Source organism: Rattus norvegicus, chromosome 18, assembly GCF_021556685.1.
Source record: "Rattus norvegicus strain SHRSP/BbbUtx chromosome 18, alternate assembly SHRSP_T2T, whole genome shotgun sequence".
Classification (NCBI taxonomy): Eukaryota; Metazoa; Chordata; class Mammalia; order Rodentia; family Muridae; genus Rattus; species Rattus norvegicus.
Window position 1 is genome coordinate 55,006,652 of NC_141551.1, and position 23,309 is coordinate 55,029,960.

Sequence of the window (23,309 nt, forward strand, 5' to 3'; positions counted from 1 at the left end):
AAATTAAAAAGAATGGGGAATTCTAACAGAAATCACGGAGACAAACTTCGTCAACAAAATACAAATAGAAGAAGTAATCTCAGATGTGGATGATCTGATAAATAAATGTATACTTCTGTCAAAGTAAATATTAAATATAAAAATAGCCTGACACAAAACATCCAGAAAAAATGTGAGACTTTTATAAATCAAAGATTAATAAAATAGTATAATAATATAATAAGGATAGCAATAGGAATAGAGGAAGGAGACGTCCAGATCAAAAACATTCCAGAGAATATTTTCAACAAGAACATAGAAAAAGATTTTGACCTAAAACAGGAGTTGCCTGTAAAGGTATAAAAAGTATACAGAATATAAAACAGAGGCACCAGAAAGAAATTCTAATAAACCACCACATAATAAACAAATGACTAAATATATCCAACAAAGAAAGAATATTAAAAGTTGCCAGGGAAAAAGACTAAGTAACATATGAAGAAAAAGCTATCAGAATTAAACCCAAGTTCATAGTGAAGATTCTAAAAGCCAGAAGGTCCTGGACAGATGTCCTGCAGACTCTAAGAGAACGCAGATGCCAGACAAGACAATTCAACAAATTTCTCAATTGCCATAGACTGAAAAAATAAGACATTTCATGATAAAATCAAATTTGATCAATATTTATCTACAAATCCAGTCATGAAGAGGACACTAGAGGGAAAGCTGCAACCTAAAGATGATAACTACAACCATGAAAACACGGTAAAAAAATAATCCCAGACCATAAAAGGAATGGAACACACACACACACACACACACACACACACACACACACAATCGTCCATCACTATAACCACTACAACCACCACGTACAACAACAAAATAACAGGTATCAGCAAATCATTCATTGGTTATTGATATCTTAGTATATCATGACTCTCAATTCCCTAGAAAAAAGAAACCAACAGGATGGATGCATAAAAAAAAAAAAAACCATCATTCTTTTGCTGCATCGCAGAAACATATGGTAACATCAAAAATTGGCATAACCTCGAGGTAAAGAGTTGAAAAAGATTTCAAGCAAATGTATCCAAGAAACAAGAAAGTTGATAGTAAAAATAAATAAGACAATTTTTAAAATGGGGGTACAGATCTAAACAAAGAACTCAATCGACAAAACACAAATGGTCAAGCAGTACTTAAAGAAATGTTCACCAGTCTTAGCTACTGGGAAAATACAGGTCAGAATTACTTTGAGATTCCACATTACATGCGTCAGAGTGAGTAAGATATATCTATATATACAGAAAACACCTTGCGATGGTAAGAATACGGAGCAGGGAAACACCAATCTGCTGCTGTTGGGAGTACAAACGTGCACAGCCACTAATGAAATCAATACAGTGGTTCCTCAGAAAGTAGGGAATCGATCTACCTTAAGATCAGGCTACATCACTCTTGGGCATATACCCAAAGAATGCTTCACTCTACCACTGGGACACTTTCTCAGCCATGTTCACTGATGATGTTCACACCTAATAGCCAGAAATTACAAACAATTTAGATGTCCCTCGAGAGAAGAACGAATAAAGATAATGGGGAACATTTACATAATAGCATATTATTCTGCTATTAAAAATGACACCATGAAACTTGTGGGCAAATGGATGGAAGTAGAAAGAAAGTGAGTGATGATTTCTCACTCAGACACAGGAAGATAAATATGAAGTGTATTTGCTTAAGTGTATTTGCTGAAGTGTATATTGGCTGTTAAATAAATAATAACCAAGCTACAATCCATAGACCCGGAGAGGTAGCAGGGGTGGGGGTAAGGCATATGGATCTCCTTGGGAGGCAGAAATAGAATACATTTTATGGGTGGACTGGAACTAGGGGAGGAGGAGAACTAGAGGATCTGGATGTAGATGATATTGAGAGGGGAATAAGGAGAGAGATCACTAGAATTGAGGGGCATTTGAGGTACTATATGGAAATATAGTGCAGTAATAACTTTCTGTAATTTATGAAGGTGATCTTAATGACATCTCCAAATAATGAGGGAGGTGGAACATCTCTTCACTAGATGAAGCTTCTAGTACTGTGCCTGTGTTTCATCCCATTGAGTTGTTGCCCGAAAGTCCCATGAAAATCCCCAACAACTTAGGCTATTGCCAAGGTTGCTTTCCACAAAATGACAGAAAAGCCCCATTGCTGAAGACGTCACCCACACAACTCATTGAGCATGGAGATGTTGAGCTGGTGTCTATGTAGAACTTTCACCCCAGTGTTCTAGCATCTTTGAAGGGTACTCTTAAGACTACCAAAACAGAAATGTAAGCACCAACCCAAATGCAAAACCTTTGATCTACAATCTTTTCTTGCCTGCAAAATATGATAGGGCAATAGTGGCCTAAATCTGTGTGAGAGACAACCCCATGTCTGATTTGACTTAAGTCCAACTTCATGAAGTGGAACTTACGTTGACACTGCTTGGGTGACTAAGAACAAAAGACTAGAGAGCCCAGAGACCTAGGGTTAAACTAAATGCTACTTGAAAAATAATACTTAAACCCAATACTACTTTAAAAATAATAATAATAAAATGACTTCTAGTGATATTCTGCTATACTCATAGATCAGTAATTTAATCAGCCATCATCAGAACAGCTTCCTACTGCAGCAGATGGAAACAAACACAGGGATCCACAGGGAGATCTGAGAGAGAGAAGGGGAGAGGGGGAGACCTTGGAACACACTTTACACCTCTAGAGGAGATGTCTCCCTCAAATCCCTGCTTATAGCTCCAAAGCTGAGGGAACTCTGTGGAAGAGGAGACAGGAATGGAGGAACCAAAGGAGCCAGAAGACACTAGAAGAACAAGGTCCTCTGTAACAACTGAGCAGAGCTCACATGAATTCACAGAGCCTGGTGTAACAATCGCAGTACCTACAGGGGGCTGCACCAGGTACTTGGCATATATAATATACCATTCTGTTTAGTACATTTATAGAATGCCTGAGTGTGAGGATGAATCGATCTCTGATTCTTGTGCCTTCTCTTGGGGCTCTGTTATTTTTCTATTCCCTCATTTTGTCCAACTTTGATATAATGTTTTTTGTTTTATCTTACTGTCATATTGTTTCATAGCATAGAAGCCTGTTCTTTTCTAGAGAGAGAGAGAGAGAGAGAGAGAGAGAGAGAGAGAGAGAGAGAGGTGGGAAGGGACTGGGAGGAGTAGAAGGAAGGAAAACTGTATTTGGATTATATTGTATAAAAATAATCTACATTTAGCAAAAGAAAAATATTCTCATTTGCATGGTAATATATTCTATAAAAAGATATTCAAAGGATGAGCATATGAAAGTCAAATATATCACAAATTAACTTAAAAATAACTGGACAAATAGAATAATATATGTGAAATAAAAGAAGAAAGATTAAAGGTACAATAAGTGGGGTACAGAGCTAAGCGGAGAATTCTCAATAGAGGAATCTTCAATGGCCAAGAAGCACTTATAGGGACAAAGAGCAGAGCACAGGCTGAAGGAAAGGCTATCCAGAGACTGCCCCACCTAGGGAACCATCCCATATGCAGCCACCAAACCCAGTCACTATTGCAGATGCCAAGAAATGCTTGCTTACAGGATCCTGACATGGATGTCTTCTGAGAGGCTCTGCCAGAGCCTTACTAATACAGATTAAGATGCTTGCAGCCAACCATCAGACTGAGCATGGGGAACCCAATGGAGAAGTTAGAGAAAGACTGAAAGAGCTGAAGGAGTTTGTAACCCCATATGAAGAAAAACAATATGAACCAAACAGACCCCCAGAGCTCCCAGGGACTAAACCACCAACCAAAGAGTCACATGTAGGGACCCATGGCTTCAACTGCGTATGTAGAAGATGATGACATAGTCTGACATCAATAGCAGGAGAAGCCCTTGGTTTTGTGAAGGCTCTTTTTGCCGATGTAGGTGAATGCCAGGGTGTTAAGGTGGGAGTGGGTGGATGAGTGGGAGTGGGTGGATGAGTGGAAGTGGGTGGGTGGGTGAGAGGGGGAGAAACCAGGGAAGGGGATAACATTTGAAATGTAAATACATAAACTATCCAATAAAAATTCATGACAGCAGAAAAAATGGTTAAAGACCTTAGTCAACCAGGAAATGCAAAATAAACCAACTTTGAAGTTCTATCTTACACCCACCAGAATGGCTAAGACCAAAACCTCAAGAGATAGTACACACTGCCAAGGATGTGGAACAAGAGGAACACTCCTCCATTGCTAGTGGGAATTCAAAACTGCTATGGGGCATTGTACAACTGCTTTGGAAATAAAAAAAAACTGGGACTAGTTCTACCTCAAGACCCAGCTATACCTCTCTTGGGCATACAACCAAAAGATGCTCCACCATTCCACAAAGATACTTGCTCAATTATGTTCATAGCAGCTTTATTGGTAATAGGCAGAAACTGGAAACAACCTAGATGTCCCTCAACTGAAGAACGGATAAAGAAAATGTGGTACATCTACACAGTGGAATACTAGTCAGCTATCAAAATGAAAAACATCATGTTTGTAATAAAAGGTGTAAATGCTCAGCTTACATTTGCAGTCACCATGCCTGCTTGCTGCCTCGCTTCTATACAGTAATAATGGTAGACTATTATTCCTCTGAAACCATACAAACCCAAATAAACTTCTTATATAAACTTTCTTGGTTGTGGTGTCTTATCACAGAAATACAAAAGTAAGCAATACAAGTGGGGTGAGGAGAAAAATTGGGAAGAAGAAGGAATAGTGTTCGGGTGATTAACTAAAGTTCTATGAAAAAGCCTTATGAACACCCCTTTATTGATTTCAAATACATGTGATATATGTATGTGGGGGTGATGAATTCGAACAGAACATGGGTATACAGTATTATTTCTAAAAGATTGTTTATTAAATTCAAATATTGCTAAATTATTATTAAAATAGGGAACTTCTTATTGTGATGTTGGCCAGGGTTTCCCAGAGGTCTCTAAAACAGCACACATTATTGCCATTGCTCTTGCTTGCACACCATAACTTCCTAGTTAAGACTTCACTGGGGAAGATAACACAATTTGGCTACAGAACATAGAAAAATCAATCTCAAACTAACCAGAATATATTTCCCCCCTTGTTTATCTTGAATAGTTATAGAAGATACTTCATAGGTTACTGGAGAATAAATAACACCAAAATCGTACCCAATGCTGCACCCTATACATTGCACTATGCAAATCTGCCAGGCAATATATGGCCACTAGTGAAAGAGTGGCATGACTATTATGGGCTAGCTAACTGCATTCTGATTGGATTTGAGTCCTAATCTACAGTAGGGAATTTTATGCCTGGTGCTATAACCCTACTCAAGAACTCATAGCTAGTAAAGTCATAGGCCATAGGATAGAGTCTGAAGTGGTTATGCCTCAAATTGATTTATTAGTAAAGGGTCTAAAGAGGAATAACATTATGAACAGGATATATATATATATATATATATATATATATATAGTGTGTGTGTATGTGTGTGTGTGTGTGTGTGTCTGTCTGTCTGTCTTATTTAGGATTTCTATTGCTGTGATAAAACATCATGATCAAAAAGCAAACTGGGGAAAAAAGGTTTATTTTGCTTTCATTTCCACCACACTGCTCATCATTAAAAGAAATCAGGATAGGAATTCAAACAGGGCAGGAACCTGAAGATGAGATCTGATACAGCGACCATGGAGGGGTGCTTCTTACTGGCTTGCTCTCCATTGGTTGTTCCTCATGTTTTCTTATAAAATCAAAGATCACAGCCCAGGGATGGCACTATTCACTATGGGTTGGACTCTCCACCATCAATTACTAGTTAGGAAAATGCCTTACAGCTGGATCTTATGGAGTCATTTTCTTAGTTGAAGTCCTCTCCTTTCAGTTAATGATAGTTTGTATGTCTAGTTGACATAAGACTAGCCAGTACAACTGACAATCTATCAACTTGACAGACAAACACATCACTATTAAGCCAAACATTTCCTTTCTTATGCTTCTTGTAGATCTTACATTAAAAACGTAAATAACATTAACAAAAGTCCCCCAGTTTTTACAAATTCAAACACATTCAAATTTCAGTCTCTTTAAAATATTTAATCTCTTTAGAAATCCAAAATCTCTTTTAAAATTTCAAAGTTTTTCAGCTGTAGAATCCCATAAAAATCAAAATTATATTAAATACCTTCTCATTTCAAAATAAAGAACCAGGCACAGTCTCAATCTGAACAAAGCAAAACTCCTAATAGTATAAATAACTCCACATCCAGTGTCTGGAATCCACTTAAGATCTTCTGGGCTCTTCCAAAGGGCTTGGGTCACTTGTTTGGCCCCACCCTGTGCAGGCAGCACACACAGCTTGTTTTTTAAGGTTGGGCAGACTCCACTCATCACTGCTGCTATTCTTGGTGGTCACTCCATGGTATCATCATCTTCAAAATGCTGGGTCTTCTACTGCTAGTGGGCAACACTTTTACCCATAGCCTCTCCAGTCCTCTCTTCATGGTGAAAAGCCTCAATTTCCTCCCATGACCCCTTTAATGCTGGGGCTTCCACTGCTACTCTGGCTGCACCTTCATCAATGGCCTCTCCTGGCCTCTCACAGTGCCAAGCCTCAGCTGTTCTCCTTGACTCAATCATTCCTTTAAGAACAGTACCACCTTGGTGATTCTTAAATTATCAACCTCAGCTGTCAGCATGAGGTACAACCTTGCTTGCCTTTGCAACACAGTTTCTGTGTGCTGACTCTCAGGAAACACTTCAGATAAAATTGCATCTCAACGATGCTAGGCCTTTCTTAATCACCACTAAATTCTCAGTTCCAGCTAACCCAGCATTGAGTATCCTATCAAAGCAAAGGTTTTGTTTTAGGAGTTCTGGTTTCTTATTGATCACAGCTGATTCTTCAGAATATAACCAGAAGCAGATAACCAGAAGATAACCAACCAGAAGATAACCAGAAGCATAGATTCATCACTGAAAAAAAATGGGTAGAATCTTTGGTCCCCCTCAGAAAAGTCACTCACCAGGCCTCCATCATCTGCACCACTCTTAACATTCTTATCGTCCAAGCCCCTACAGAATGGTCCACTTTTCCAGCCCAAAGTTGCAAAATCCTTCCACAATCCTCCCCAAAACATGGTCAGATCTGTCACAGCAAGACTGTCCTATGCTGGTATATGTTAATCTGTTGAATCACACAAGGTAATATGGTCAACATAGTAACAAAGACTGTCTCACCCTGAGAGAACAAGAATCCAATCGTTGCTTGGTTCATCAGGCTGAGAGCCTCAACAGTTCCAATCTGGCTCACGAGGCCTGAAGGATTCCTTGAAAGCCATAGTCCTCAACTGCATTGGAAATCTAGGAACACTGGTTCTAGTATGACTGAAGCTATCACCATCGATAACAAGAGGTTAAATCTGTGTCAAGATGGAAGGCCAGGATAGCTACTGGACTGCTTGCCTCAGAAGCAACACCTCACATTTGGGGTGGATCTTTCCATATTATGGTAATGAAGACAATTCTTCAGTAATGCTCCCTGATCAGGTGTTTCTAAATTATGGCAAGTTAACAAAAAAAAACCCCAACTACTACACCTTATAAATATTAATATGTATACCCAGAGACGTAGGATGGTCTCAACCTTAGTCAGAGAAGTTTCTTTTGAGGTGTATAGCATTCAATGAAGAGATTCATACCTTGTCAAGGGGATGAGAATAAAAAAAAAGACTGCGTGCTCAGCTTTGAACAGGATACCTACCTAAATTAGCATCTTCTCCCTTCTCAAGGTCCAAGAAAAATCATGAAAAAAGAGGCAGAGGGAGTGTAGTAGTTGGAGAATAGAGAAAGATGCTATGAAATGCTGTCTTCTGGACATGTCATAGCTACAGATCTCATGATTTTATAGCAGCTGTGGTTACTTGCACATGCTCAAGCCAGCAAAAGTTGTGGAATAGATGAGTAGATGATCTCAAAGGTCTTCCCCTTACTTGAGGAATTATTGGTAGCCAATAGCTGCTGAGGGAAGAATATTTTTTTGAACATGTAGCTATTTATAAGCTATTATATTTGACCATGCTGCACTAGATGGTTCCACATCTGTGTTCATATTGAGAGTATTAACTAGAGTCTAGGCGTTATCAGAACCACAAAGAAATAACACTGAGAAGGAGACTTGATGGGAGGGTGTGGAGGAAGTTGGAAGAGAAAAATTAGGGTACATATGATTATAATTCATTATATGCTACATAAGATCTTCAAAAACAAAGAAAAAATTAAAAATAGCAAAATAGGTCCTGATTTAATGTCAAAATAAGAATTGAAATCTCAGATCATATAAACATCTTGTTTACATTCTTATTTTTGATGTTTTTAACCCCAAAAGTGCCAAAATAAGTTTCATCATTAAGGCATTAAAATGGTTTGTGTTGCTCTTACATAAAAGTGTAAAAAAAATCACAGAATTACATTTAAAATGTATAAATATACTTACCCTGGAAACACTTGGACTCAGCTTTTTAGGAATGAAAGTTTTATAGGAAAAATGTCAGTAATGATGAATGTTATGTGAAAAGAAATCCTTTTCATACCTGGGATAATTCCACTTCACATTTGACTGTATGATAAGATTCTGAGCATGTGAGGTTGTAGCATCATTGCTATTGGGGAATGACAAATATGCTTTTAATCTTGAAATTGAACACACACACATACACACACTCACACATCACCTTTCTGAGAAAAAAATATGTTACATAAAATGGGTTTACATGCTGTAATGAATTTGTGAAATCCATTCTATTTCTATGACCAAACCAAAACAAAAATCATCTCATTAATAATGTTCTATAATTAGGAAGTGGTGACATGCACCTTTAAGCCCAGCACTTGGGAGGCAAAGACAGGAGTATTTCTGTGAGTTCAAGGCCATCCTGGTCTACAAAGTGAGTTTCAAGACTTCCAGGGTTATTACACAATGAAAGCCTGTCTCGAAAACAAAAAAAAAAAAATTCTTCCCTGTAATTATTATAGTAATGCAAATTCCAGATAGTTGTGAAAATTCACTTACTTTATTAACAATAGATCTTGAATGATAAGTTGCTTCTTAGCATATACTACCTTTTATTCACTACTCTACATGCTTATCATAAAACAAAAAATGATCCCTGTGATAACCTACCATATCAGAAGGAGAGAAATCCAAACAAGAAGGCACTCACTGTTGCAAACAATACTTCCACACTCTTAGAAAGACAAGGATGTATATAAAACTTCAAGCACATAGCATGCCTTTAAGGTGATTACTTCCTGAATCAGTGTACTTAGAGTGAAGTGAATGATAAAATAACTGAAGTTGTCTATATATTATGTGTGTGTGTATGTATCTATACATATTCCACTGAAGAACAAAGTAATTTCATCACCCATACCTTTATCCGTCTGTCTGTCTGTCTGTCTGTCTATCTACCTACCTATCTTTTTATTGGTTACACAATATACACATGTACACAAAATGTACAATATTTTCAAGTAAAAATTGCACATTCGTGTACACTAAAGCACATTAAAATATTAATTATGAAACATTAAAAATAGCATGAGCTAAATACTTGTTACATAATTATCTCTTTTAACCAGAATGCAAACTTTTTATTCTCTAACGCATCCTTTAATATCTTTCTGTAGAATGTACTTTTTCAGCAGCTAGTCTTTTTTCGGGGTGGGGACAGCAAATAACACCAAAAATTTTTATGTTATAGTTATTTTGAAATAATTAACAATATATATAATATATTCTCTGAAGATAATAATAATCTTAATAGAAAAAAGTATTATTTCTACTTGTAATGGGGTATCAGAGTATCACATACTCTTCAAAATTATTCACAAATAAATTTTATTTGTAAACTTCTTAAATAAATGTAAATTATTTGGCTTCTCAACTTTTTATACCACTAAAGAATTTAAAAGTATCTTACTAAGTTGGGACCTAAAAGATTGTTAAAATAAAAAATACACAAACCAAAATCACATAATTTCAAAATTAAATGCTATGAACTGTATGGTATTTTTGTTCCATTTTTTTCAGCTCTATGCTTTCTATAGGAATACTTTTCAGTGTCTTCCATTTGCAAGCTTTCTTATAAAACAGTTGTTGAGCATTGCCTAAAGAAATGAAAAGGGATTTTCTTCGTGCTGGAATTGCTAGTCTCTCCTGAAGTGGAATTGTACTGTCAAAGCCTCTTGAAGTTCCTACCTGTTTCCTCTTGTCTTTCTTTCACTAGTTTCTCCATATTTGTGAGCCACCCAAAGGGCAAGAGCAGCAGAGGTGATATACTCTTTTTCTCCCACCTCAACATCCTCGGTACTGGGAAAGCTGACCCCCAAGGCATGAGAATGGGAGAGCTAGCCCTGCCCCTTCACTAGCTGTAGCACTTGGGAGGGGGGCCCTCCACCTAGCCTGGACAACACCGTGGAGTTGGTCCAAAGACACTGGTAAGCCATCTTGGAGGGTGTAAGAACTGGCACAGCCACTCACAGGCTGCAGCCCTTGGGAGAGCGGGCACTGTGCCTTGACTGGGCAGCATAGTGGAACTGGAGCTGGAGTCATGGGTGTGGGTGAACTGGCCCCAAGATCATGAGATCAGGAGAGCTCTCTCTCTCTCTCTCTCTCCACTCTGGCAGCATTGGAGCAGTGCTGGAGAGCTCGCTCACGCTGGTGGTGTGGAGAAGGGAGAGCCAGGAGTCTGACTCAGCTACCACCCAGGCCCAGATCCAGAGCTCTGAGATGGCCCACTTCCAAATCTCTATCATCTGCGAAGGGCTGGGATGCATGAAAGGGCCAGTCCTGATGTTTCAAAGCTGCAGGATCTCTCCATGACACAGGGCAACCACAGGATAAGTAGGAGGAGCCCCAATGAGAATTTAACATTGATGGTGTCACAGAAGCCAGAGATCTTGAACCAGACCAATGATTCATTGCAATGAACATTTACAAGTGAAGATGTGTGGACAAAGGGACATACTGTGACACACTGTGACACACTACAGCTTCCATGATGAGATTGTTTCTATGCTTTATTTGTTATTTGCTGTTTGGTTGTTGTTATGTGTTTTATTGTGTAGGGGAGGTTGCAAGGCCAAAGGGCAGATATGAGGGGACAGGGAGATGAGTGGGACTGGGATGCATGATGTGAAATTCAAAAGGAGCCAATAAAAGTTTTTTAAAGGAAAAGAAAAAGTTTAGGCAAATGCTGAACAAGTAAACACTAATTAGATGTACAATTTTGTTCTCTAAGTTGGTCCTCACAATTGTTACTGAGAGTAGGCCAATTAATTTTATTAACCCCAGCAGAACTTTGATGCATGTGACCTTTTACATACCTTATGTAAGTTGATCAGATCTTTTTCCTTGTTTAAGTTTTCTGTTCCTCTTCTCCATCCTGGAAAAACATCTAGCCACCCTATGTGACATAATGATATTTAAAAATCAAGAGTCAACAAGTCCAGTTTCAAGTTGGCATAGCTGATGATGTCATGATGGTTGCACAGCTTGGAAGATAGTTCTTCGTAGTAACATTTTAATCAAAGGATGTTAAATCTAAATTATATACACAATAATATTAACTGTGATCATATTGTTTCTCTCTGGAGCTTTATAAGTTCCAAAGTAAATCTTTCTATAGAACACAGAACAAAGTAGCCTTTCTATAGTGCACAGAGTGATCTATCATAACTCTGTTTTTAGTTTCAAATGAGTGTAGGTAAGAGATAGGGACAAATGTCTAGATATGACATTTAAACTACACGAGCTCAGAAAGGGACCAGACACCTCATTTACTGAGTTCACTGAGTACAGGTTGTGTTAATGGTTAGTGTTCTGCTCCAGCCTCAGTTTCCTCATATCCAAGTTCCAAGAACCAGAGACAGACAGATATAGCAAGGATAAATATGAGATATAAATGTGGCCAAGCGCCTACTAGGGCAAACCCGAGAGCCAAGATTTCTGAGTCCATTTTCCTCATTCTTGGACCTACTAGTCCTTTATAGAAATCTCAGAGAAACAGTCAGAATTGCTAGCCAGTTAACATACAGAGCTGACAGTCACAGTTGTCCCCCCCACTTACAAATTTGTCTCTAGGGTGAATGCCATTTACAGAAAAAATTCCTGATAATATGAGCTTCACATTTGTATTGAGGCCTTAAGTCTAGTGTCACCCAGTTGAACCATGCTACATGCAACTGAGATGTCCTTTCAGACTCAACCAGAAAGGTTTCAGATCCATGCTGAGCCTACATTCAGCCACTGCTATTTGTCTATTACTCTGCTCATCTTATAACAGCACCTGGTAATTCATATCTACCTTCCCTATCATATTTCACAGCACAGCAATGAAACCAATGCTTAAAGTTGCAATAAGCAACATCTGCGACATAGAAGTCAGTCACATGAGTGGGTGGATCCTCAGTAGGAAGAGAGCCAAGACGCTCTTCTAACTGGGAAGAAAAGTAGAAGAATCTAGGGAGAACTAGTGCACATCTACAAAGATGCTCTTTTCCACTAGAATAACAATATCTTCTGATTTCAGCAGATGTCTGGCAGTGGCAACCAGACCAGGAGCAGGCTAAGGGGTTGGAATCTGAGGTGAAAAAGAGTAAGCATTAAAACTAGATCCTTCACACCATCTTAACCATGGGAAGCAAGGACCTAGAAGGAGAATCATTCCAAGTACTCAGAACACAGTAGTCAAGTCATGCTTCGGAGCCCCAGAACTTAACCCCCCTTCTTTGTTTGTTTTCCCGACCCTACAGCAGTAAGTGGATTCAGCTACTCCCAGTATGACCCTTGGTTGCTTCTGGGAGCTTTTCCAAATGTATGTCCCTTAATTACAACACTCAGTGGAAATTGTCACAGAAATTGGTGTCTGCAACAACCTCTTAAATGCTACCTTGCATGAAACCAGTCCATCCAGCGTTCTATACATGCCAGGGTCTGCACACAGCTGTGGAGACTTTCTACACACACTGGGTTTTACCTTCTCGCTAGAGGCCAATATTTTATCCTCCACTTCTTATTTAGGCCAGGCCCTGTGCAGAGAAGTATCAGTTAGGCATTTCTTCAAAGACGAAAGAAGACAGATGAGCATCTCAGAACCCTGGATCTGAGCCTGGGTAGTAGCTGAGTTGGTCAGCCTCCCAGCTCACCCGTATCTGCACCACCAGGGGGAGCTCTCCAGCACTGCCCTGGCTAGGCCACCCAATGCCATGATCGGCTGGAGGCAGGGTAAAAGCGACCCCAGTGGGTAGGGATGTGGTCTATTGGAGAATTTGCTGGCAACGATCCTTGTTTAAGACAAAAGAAGATATATGGCATAGCTTTCAGATCTACCATGGCTCATTCTCCAGAGCATCCTCTGGAGATTTAGTCTCTTCTTTACTGAGGTGGGCATGGGTACCTGCACCTTCTCTGTTCTCATCAGTGACAACGATGAGGAGGGCAGGGGGAACAGGCACGTTCATGTTAATTGTTCTTGTTGTGACCCTGTAATATCATGTGTCCTTACTGAAGTCCCATTTTTAGCTTGTCATTGTAAGATCTACCTAATCAAAATAACTTCTAGAGTAAATGTTTCCTTTGATCTTTTTCTTAACTTTATAAACCATAACCAAGCATAATAAACACGCTGAGTGAATAATTTACTGCATGTTCCTGTAACCCAGGGAATATAAGATGCTCACTTTCCTTAGTCTGTTTGCATCACAGCAACTGGAAAATTAAAAAAAAGTGGGGTGCCGGGGGTTCAATGGGGAAGAAAGAAAAGCAGGTCGCAAAGAATATTGTATCTCGACTAGAGAAAAAGAGGCTTGGAGATAGATACCAGGCAAAAATATTAGGCCTTAAGCTCATCGGGAACCCCCAACCAAGTAGGCTGATAGTTTCTTGCCTCTAGCTGTTATTGGCAGGAGCTTGTCTAGCACCTACCTGGACCTAGGCTGATGCAAATTGTGCATGGTGGGCAAAACTCTTAAGTCACCCTTAAAACCACCAAATATGCTTTCTCTATAGATGCATGTTTGCGCTGCTGGGGAAGAAATGCAAACTGTCCTGGAAAATTAAGCAAGTCTTTCACTGCTGAGCCCTACCTGCAGTCACAAAGCCAGTGCACCCACAAACCATCCCCCACACTTCTTCCTTGGCCTGGGTACCTTTACAGCTCAGCATCTCTTGCAAAGTCAGAGTACACAAGGGGACAGAGGAAAATCTGAACTGGAAAAGGGGCGATATTTGTGGAGGAAAGCATTCTTTTCTGTCAACCCAGAATTAGTCAGATGGGTTCCAAATGGGTAAAGTCCCTTGGGTGTGGTCTCTCTGTCTCTGTCTCTGTCTCTGTCTCTGCCTTTCTGCCCCATCTCTTCTCTCTCTCTCTCTCTCTCTCTCTCTCTCTCTCTCTCTCTCTCTCTCTCTCTCTCTGTGTGTGTGTGTGTGCCTCTATCCAATTATTCTTTCCTCCACAGAACAGAACTCCCCCTTGTTGCTCACTGATAGCTGTTTCCATTTATTTTTCAAGCATCTTCCACCACAGATTTGAAATAAGCTTGTAAGTCTTCAAGACTACTTCAGGTTTTTCGATCATGCTGAAATAGCTCAAAAATCACTAGAAAACATTAAGTAAGTCTTTCTTTTGTCAGTTGCCTACACATAGCCATTTACAGTTCAAGGGCCCAAGAGCTGGCCACAGGGTGAAAAAGGATTGAGTAGAGAAGTGGTATGCCCCTGGATCTTTCCCAAGTGTATGGAATGAGGAATATCCCCTCTCTCACCTTTCCTCCCTGAAGGATGATCAGGGACCGGGGAGGGAGTTCTAGTCTGTCTTACAGTGGCTACATAAGCTCTATTTTGGTTGTCCATAGAGAATTTTCCATTCAGCTATCTGAGGGTCAAGAACCAAGTTCCACCAGGGCCCAGATCACTAACACATCTTAGTTTTTGGTGGAGGCGGGAGCTAACTCAGAGGTCTCACCATGCTAGACATAGTGGTATGTCAACAAGGGGGGCTGCTGAGGGTACCTGGAAGGGAATAGGGGACAAGAGACATGAAGAAGGACGCCAAGACAAGAGTCTGATCAAGGCGACAATTTTATTTTTCCCCAGGGTTGAATTTATACCATAACATGGGTAACAGAGGGAGGGGGAAGTAAGAAACATTTATGCAGGCCAAGGACACAAGATTTGTGTGGTCAGAGAATCGGCTGATGTTGACCGGATGTCAGAAAGGTCACAGGTTTGTCATATCTATTAGTCAGCAGGATGTTGGTTTCTCAGAAAGGTTACAGGTCATCACATTGGGTATCTTGATGTATCATATTATTATTCATTTTGACCACCAGATTTGTATTAGTCCTCTGCAGCTGGCTGGGGATTTTCCATGAACCCAGTCATACTTAATTCTAACCATAATAATAACATCAACAATGGAGGGCTTCAAGGGCATCGCTCCCAACATGGTGGTGTCTCTCATTTGGAAGAGGACCTAAGAGTCACTGGTGATCAAGGCTAATTCTGGGTCCTTTGCCAGGACTCTTAGTCAGGAATATGACCTTGAGTAAAGGTTTTCTTAAATCTTGGATGGGAGCCCCCATGAAATACAAGGGTTTATGGTGGGAATCTAGGAGAATAGAGAGCTTGTTCCCTGGGACAAAGAATGAAATGTGTGGAAATAAATGGAAAATGCAAAATTAATAGCTTTAGCCCTTTGGGATTGGATGACCTTGAGAATGTGAGTCCACAAACGGGATTCCGTATTGGGTGTTTTATGGGGCTCTACGGTCCTCTCCTTCCTTTTGTTATTTCTGATGAGAAACCTACCCTTAAGCCTTCCTATCATTTCTCCTCACAATGCCTTCCAGAAACAAGAAACTGTCATCTCAGAGATCCAAGATTTACTTCTCTTGTCTATCCATTATGTCCTTCTAACATTCTTCAGTAAGAGACCCTATTTCAAATATTAAGTTAGAGAAAAGTCAAGGAAGATATCCCACATCTATTCCTGACTCCCATGTACATATGCACACATATCCTCTCTCACTTATTCACTCATACTCACTCACTCACTCACTAACACGAGACAATAAAATGAGAATAAATAGGTCAGTGGCATATCAATTGAACTTCAAGACAGGTTTTTTTACACTTATTTAATCACCGAGTCACATTGGCTATTCATAGAAGCTCTGTTCTCACATTCTTGAGGTACATAGTCAACATTTTTATAGGAAGTCTAAGAATGCAGCTTTGCAATTAGAACAAATATAATGTACATTATTGATGAATATTTACAACTGAATAGTTACATAAGCATCATGCTCACGACATTAAGACAAAACTTGGAACAAAAATATTTTCCACGGGCTATCAGCCAGATATGATGTTTCAGAAAGACAGGCTATTGGTTTCAAACTAGATTTAGACCACAGATTTTTGACTACAGAATAATTAATTTGACAAGGCTATATACAGAATGTTAGAATGTATTTGTCAATCAACAGTAAATACACATTTGTAGATTTCTGACTGGAGTACATGGAGAAAACTATGTATTCTATGTCTTTCTAATATACTTCCTTGTGCTTTATAACATTTTTGCTAACGATCATTTAAAAATCTTTGCTTTTATTATTGTTTTAGTATGTCCTCAGAATGGCAAATATTACTGCAGTGTGTTGGTAGCTAAACAAAACTCTTGCAGAGCTATGAATTGCACAGACCAAAAGGTTAATCCACAAGTTACCTATTTCCATTTTGCTCTTGCTATATGCAAAACCATATTTATGTAATTCCTCTGTGAAATGAAATTTTAACCTATACTGTGAAAACTAGACTCTGTTGGAAAATTAACTGTGATATCTCTTCAAGTCTGGAAGTATGGCTCAGTGTTAGAGCCTATGTGAAGATTGTGTAGGCATCGTGTCAGTGAGAATATGGTCACCTCCACCATAGGGGAAAATGGCTACTTTAGCTTTTTGTTATATTTTATTTGTAAAATGTTGTTAAAGAAAAATGCCTTTAATCTAGGAATATGCAATACCTTTTAATGGAATCTTGATTTTCCATTTTCAGAACCTGCTCCTTAGGACCAATTCTACAGCAAAATAAAAATTCCTATGCCCTGTAGAATAATATCAGAAAAGTTGGTAAGAAGAAGAGTAGTTCTGTTAGATGCCATGTGTTGTTGACTCATTACCCAGAGAAATGGAATTTCCTAAGGATAGAAAGGAAAGGGCAATACTTTCTAACAATCTTACTGTCTAGTTCTGTCTCTGAACTGGTCTGTTGTCGTTTCTGACTTAGTAATCATTTAACACAGTGTATCCTTCTCACCCAAGGAGCAAGATCATCAATTTTTAAAGAGAAGTTTTTCTCTAAAACTGCTTCACAATGAATCATGGACACAGTGGTAAAAATAAAATGTCCCCTCTTGATTTAAGAGTGCAAAGTTTGCATCTTCACCAAATAATTCTAGTCAAACTGGATAGCTAAATATAGAAAAATGCAGAAGGATCCCTATCTATCCCCCTGCATAAAACTCAACTCCAAATGGACCAAGGACTTAATGTAACACCAGATATCCTGATTCAGAAAGAGGAGAAATCAGGGAAAAGTCTAGAACTCATTGAAACAGGAAAGGACTCTTTGAACAGAACACTGATTGAACAGGCAATAAGTTCAATTAATAAATGGGACCTTATGAAACTGAAAAGCTTCTGTATGGCAAAGGGCACCATCATTCAAACAAAGCAGCAGACTACCTACAGACTAGGTACAGAACACCAACTGCATATCAGTTAGAGACCTACTATCTAAAATAAACAAACAAAATCCAAAAAACTGGATATCAAGAAAATGAATAACTCAGTTAAAAAATGGAATACAGACCTAAACAGAAAGTTCTCTAAGAGGAAACATAAATATCTGAGGAAAAACTTAAGAAAAAAAAGTTCAATATACTGAGTCATCAGATAAACAAAAGTAAAAATAACTTTAAGATTGGCCCAGGTAAATAAAAAATGACATCTCATGCTGGCAAGGATATGTAGTAAAGGGAACATGCATCTATTGGTAAATAGGCACTATGGAAATCAGTGTGGTGGTTCCTCCGAAAGATGGGAATCAAGTTACTTCCAGATCCAGCTATATCTCTCTTAAATAAATACCCAAATTATGATTCATCCTACTACAGAGACTCTTGCTCAATCATGTTTATTGCTGCGCTATTCACAATAGCCAGAAGTTGGAAAGACTCTAGATGTCCATCAACAACAACATTAAAGAAAAAGGGATGAAGAAATTGTAAAATGTTTATACAAGAGAATATCACTCAACTGTTAAAAATATGAAATTTGTGTATAAATAGATGGAGCTGAAAAATATATTCTTAGTGAGGTAACCCAGATCCAAAAAGACAAACATGGTATGTGTTCTTTTACATGTGGATGTTAGCTGTTAAGTCTTTGATAAACAAGCTACAAATCCATATATACACAGAAGTTAGGTACAGAGTGAGGGAATAGAAAGAAGGGAAGGATCTCCATAAGAACACAAGATAGAATATATATTTATGAATAGACAGGGATTTGGAGAAGACTAGAATGGGGGATTAAGCAGAGTAGGGAAAGGAAGAGGCAGTAAGATAGAGAATGCAGGAAGGAACACTTCCAACTAAGGCCCAGTTGAGGGGGTCATATGAGTACCTACTATAGTAGCAATTTCTAAAACTATATACATATATGAAAGAAATCTATATAAAATCACCAAATAATACAGGAGAGAGAGAGAGAGAGCCCCAACTAGACATATCTCACTATGAAATGAAACCTCCAGTTCCAGAGAAGGGTTATATCTAATTGAGTTCTTGGTCCAAAGGCCCCATAGAAATCCCCAAACAACTTAGGTTATTCCCAAAGTTATTGCTTGCTCACCATAAACTAGTGGTAAAACCCTATTGTTGAAGACAATACCTTCATAACTCATCAAACATGGAGAAGTGAACCTGGTGCGTATCTGGAGACTTCACCCCTCTGACTAATGTCCATAGCACTAGAAGTTACTCTGCATGTTATCAAAAGAGAAAAGCATACGCCAACTTAGTTACCTTTCATGTACAATGGTGCTTACCTGCAAGATACTTTTGTGCAACAGTGACACAAAAGTTATTGGAGTAACCAACCAATGTTTGATTAGATTTAAGGACCCATCTTTGACACTGCTCTAATGGCCAAGAAACTGAGATAGTTCAGGAACCTAGAGGAAAACTAAATACTACTGTTTTGTTAAAGGAACATAGTCATTTAAAGGACTTCTGGGAACATTCTGCTGTACTCATAGATAAATGTCTTACTCACCATCTTCTGAGAAGCTTCCTACAGTAAATGGGAACAAAACAGAGATCCACAACTGAATAATGTGCAGAGAAAGAGAGATCTAGGAATCCTCAGACCTAAATGGGAAGTCCCCATCATAGCCCTCATCTCAGGGCTTGGAGAACTCCATGAAAGAGAAGGCAGAAAGATTATGAGAGCCAGTGGGGAAGGAAGATACCAAGGAACAAGTGTCAAGAACCTTCTAGACACAAAACTGATGATGCACAGATGAACCTCACAGAAACTATGGCAGCATGTACAGGGCCTGCACAGGTCTAAGACAGATGGGGTCTGACTACTGAAAAGAGAAGTGGACACAGTCCGCATCCCTAACCTAGATGCTATTTATCTCCAATTCATAACTGCTTGCAAAGGAAAAATTAGTCCTCCCACCCAGGTAGTTTCACAATATTCAATCCTCATGCCTAGAGTAGGTGGCCAACACCTAATGAGCACACCTAATGGTATTGTTGGAGGGTTTCTTCTGTCTCATAATGCTGTGCTTGGTAGTTCTTTAAACCCTACAGGTCTTTTGCTTATATATTATGGTTTTCGATCTTATGTTTTTATGGGACTTCTACATGTGTCAATGTTTGTTTCTGCATCTGTATTACGTTTCTTGTGCTTTTGGTTTGTTTTGCTTTCTTTTACATTTGTTTTGTCTTATTCTGGTTTATTTTTATCTTTCCTTTTTCTTTTTTATTTACTTTTCTTTTAGATACCTATCTCTTTTCTAATAAGAGAAACACCCAAAATGTATGTGTTTTTGTGGGTGGGGTTTAGAGAGGTCTTGGGAGTTTTGGAAAAGGGAATATGGTAGTCAGAATATGTTGTATAAAAATCTATTTTGAATTAAGAAAAAAGAATGCAAAACGCATCTATAAAACATGTAGCATTGCTAATTTGATGATTTATAAACATATCAATGCCCCTGTTCTTCCTTTCAAGTCCTAGAAATTTTTGTTGGTCTTCTGCTTAGGCACTAAACTACTTATTTTGATGAATCTCAAAAGGGGTCAAATAGTTAAAATAATCAGAAATATGTGAATGGATGGGTTATCTGCACAACAATTTTATTTAACCTTACAAGACAGTATTGAAACCTATTTCAACCTTAAATTTCAACCAGGGCAGAGGCCTTTGAAGTAAATTGTTTACATTGATTTGCAAGCCTATAAACCTTTATGGTAAAGTCTGCTCTTTGAATTTACAGCCTTGTTTAATTCAGCTGTAAATCGCTTTCTGACTCTTCCAGCGACCCCTTTGGACGACTTGAGAAGAACTAAAAGAATTTGTCTTGTGAGGAGATGAAGGACTGACTGCCTGAGAATCCCTTTGATGTTTACTGAACAGACAGAACTGACTCCCTGTGGAACAGCTTCTGCCTACTGAGACAGAAATGTGAGCGCTATACCTCTGCCTGAGGTGGGCATTGGAGATAAGGCAGTGCCTCCCACTCAGCCTGAAGCCTGGTATCCTTAAATGACTCTGCCCCTAAAACATCAGGAAAGAGCCAATCATTTCCTCAAGAACCCTCTTCAGTGAGTTTCTGCCTATACTCAAGGAAGTCCTAAGTAGCACATTGTATGCTTTCAAAAGATTAATTGCATCCAAGTTGATAAAGCTTGACAAAGTAAAGAACAAGTTGAGCAGTATCTGAAGTATGGCTTCCAGATAAGAGGCAAGTGCTTCTGAAACCAAATGAGCTAATGCACATTTTTAGAGGAATTAAAACCCTTCCTTCAGTTCCACCCCAAAACAGGCCCTGGTGTTCGTTGTTAGGAATGTATGCAAGGCTCCTTTTTCACAGTTACATTTTCTGATATATTCACAGTTCTGAGGAGTTGTTTGGAAAGAACAGTAGCATACAGTGAAAATCACATAATAGCAATCTTTATGTCTGAGACTGAACCCCAGGTTTGCTGTTTATAACTTGTGACCACAGCAAATTTCCCAATCTGTTTGCCTGAATTTTAAAGTTTTTTTTTAATGAAAAAAAATAAGAATTATACCCTAGGAATGTTTTAAAGGAATGAGTGACTTAACAAATGTTAAGTACCTAGAATAGAGTCCTACTAATAATGTATCAACACTGGGTTGAGATATCAATATATATTGCCGGGGCAGGAGGGGGCCTGATATTGAGACAGAGTTTCTATGTATAGCCCTGGCTGTCCTGAAGCACACCCTGTAGACCAGCTGTTCTCTAACTCACAGACACCTACCTGTCTCTACCTTCCATGTGCTAGGATTAAAGGCATATGCCACTACTTCCTGGTAACTTATTAATATTTTAAGCATGATTTTTCTCTAAGCAAAGACAAGAAGAGATAAATGAAGAAGCTTTGATATTTTGCGCGAGTGTTGACTTGAATTTATCTGATGGCTTTCCTATTAAATGTAGGAGGTGAGGGAGGGCATTGCCAGTGTGGTAAACACTCGGGAATTGCTGGTTTGCATCAGGCAATGTCAAACATTGATTTGATTACTTTTAAAGCTTTTGTCCCCTTCTGATCACAGGCATTCACCGTTTCATCTACTGAAGATTTTCCTATACTTTTCTAGTTAACAGCACAGGACTTTCTTTGAAAACTGCCCTTGATGACAAGACTGCTGATCGTATTTCACAAACATGATTAGTGTTACTAAACCGGGTCAAAACAAGAAGCCAAAGTCTTGGCCAACTGTTACATAAGAGGTCTGTTGATTTTTCTATGAAGGATCTTTACTGTCTAAATACTACATGCACTATTGTTGGAGATCAGTAAATTGGGATCACATAAGCCCAAGACTAAAGTTTCTTCCCCATAATTTGTCTCCCAATAGTAGGAAGCAGAACAGTTCTTATGATCTCATTGGAGTTTGGATTCTTTAACCTGCCCTGCCTGTGAGATATACACATATATATATATATATATACATATATGTGTGTGTATATGAGTGTATATATAAAATATATGCTAGTAACTTGCTTAATAGAAAGAATTGTCATTAATAGAACTATGACTATCACAGAAATATGGTGCAAAGAAGATCTTAAAATGCACAATGACAATAACCTAACTAGACTACATCTCAACCACCACAGAAATTCATGGGATTGGTAGAAAACCAAAATGTGATAGACATGTTTATAATCTCTTTTAATGTCCAGATATAATAAAGGCTAAAGGTTAAAATTCAATCAATGTTGGATTACCTAAAGACATATAGTAAATAATATAATGCAAAAACAAAAACAAAAAACAAAAGACCAGTGACTGGTAGTAAGTAGATAATTAAAAACTGTGAGAGTAGAAATTTTAAATTTCCCATTGCAGACTGACTTGAACTTTCCATTTAAAATAAATATAGGCAATCTAACATGGAAAAAAATGGAATTAGGAAGAATTGGAGTAATGAGGCAGGGAGTCAGAGCACTGAATCTCCAGGACTCTTCAAATAACCAAGTGCTTTGTGGTCCTCATGCTACGTCAGCATAATTTCTTCTATTAAAGTGTGTTTTTTTTCTCCTAAAAGTAGAATGGAATTTGAAGGTAGAGGACTAAAAAGACCTCCAAAATCCTTGTTTATGATTTTTATTGTTATTTGGAAAAACTAACATTTCAGTTGAAAACAGATGACAGGGTAGAAGTCAGAAGCTAATTATTAAGGAAGGGGATTTCAGGTACTTCCTCAACAAAGAGATTTTATCGGTAAGAATTCTGCCCTTGACCACTAGCTAATTGAGTCTGTAACAGTGAGCTGCTCGAAGCTTTATGAAAGTTGGATTGTCAAGTACATATGGTATCCAGCATCTCTTTCAGATTATGTAATACCTCTGTTAATTTTAAGCCATAAAATCTGA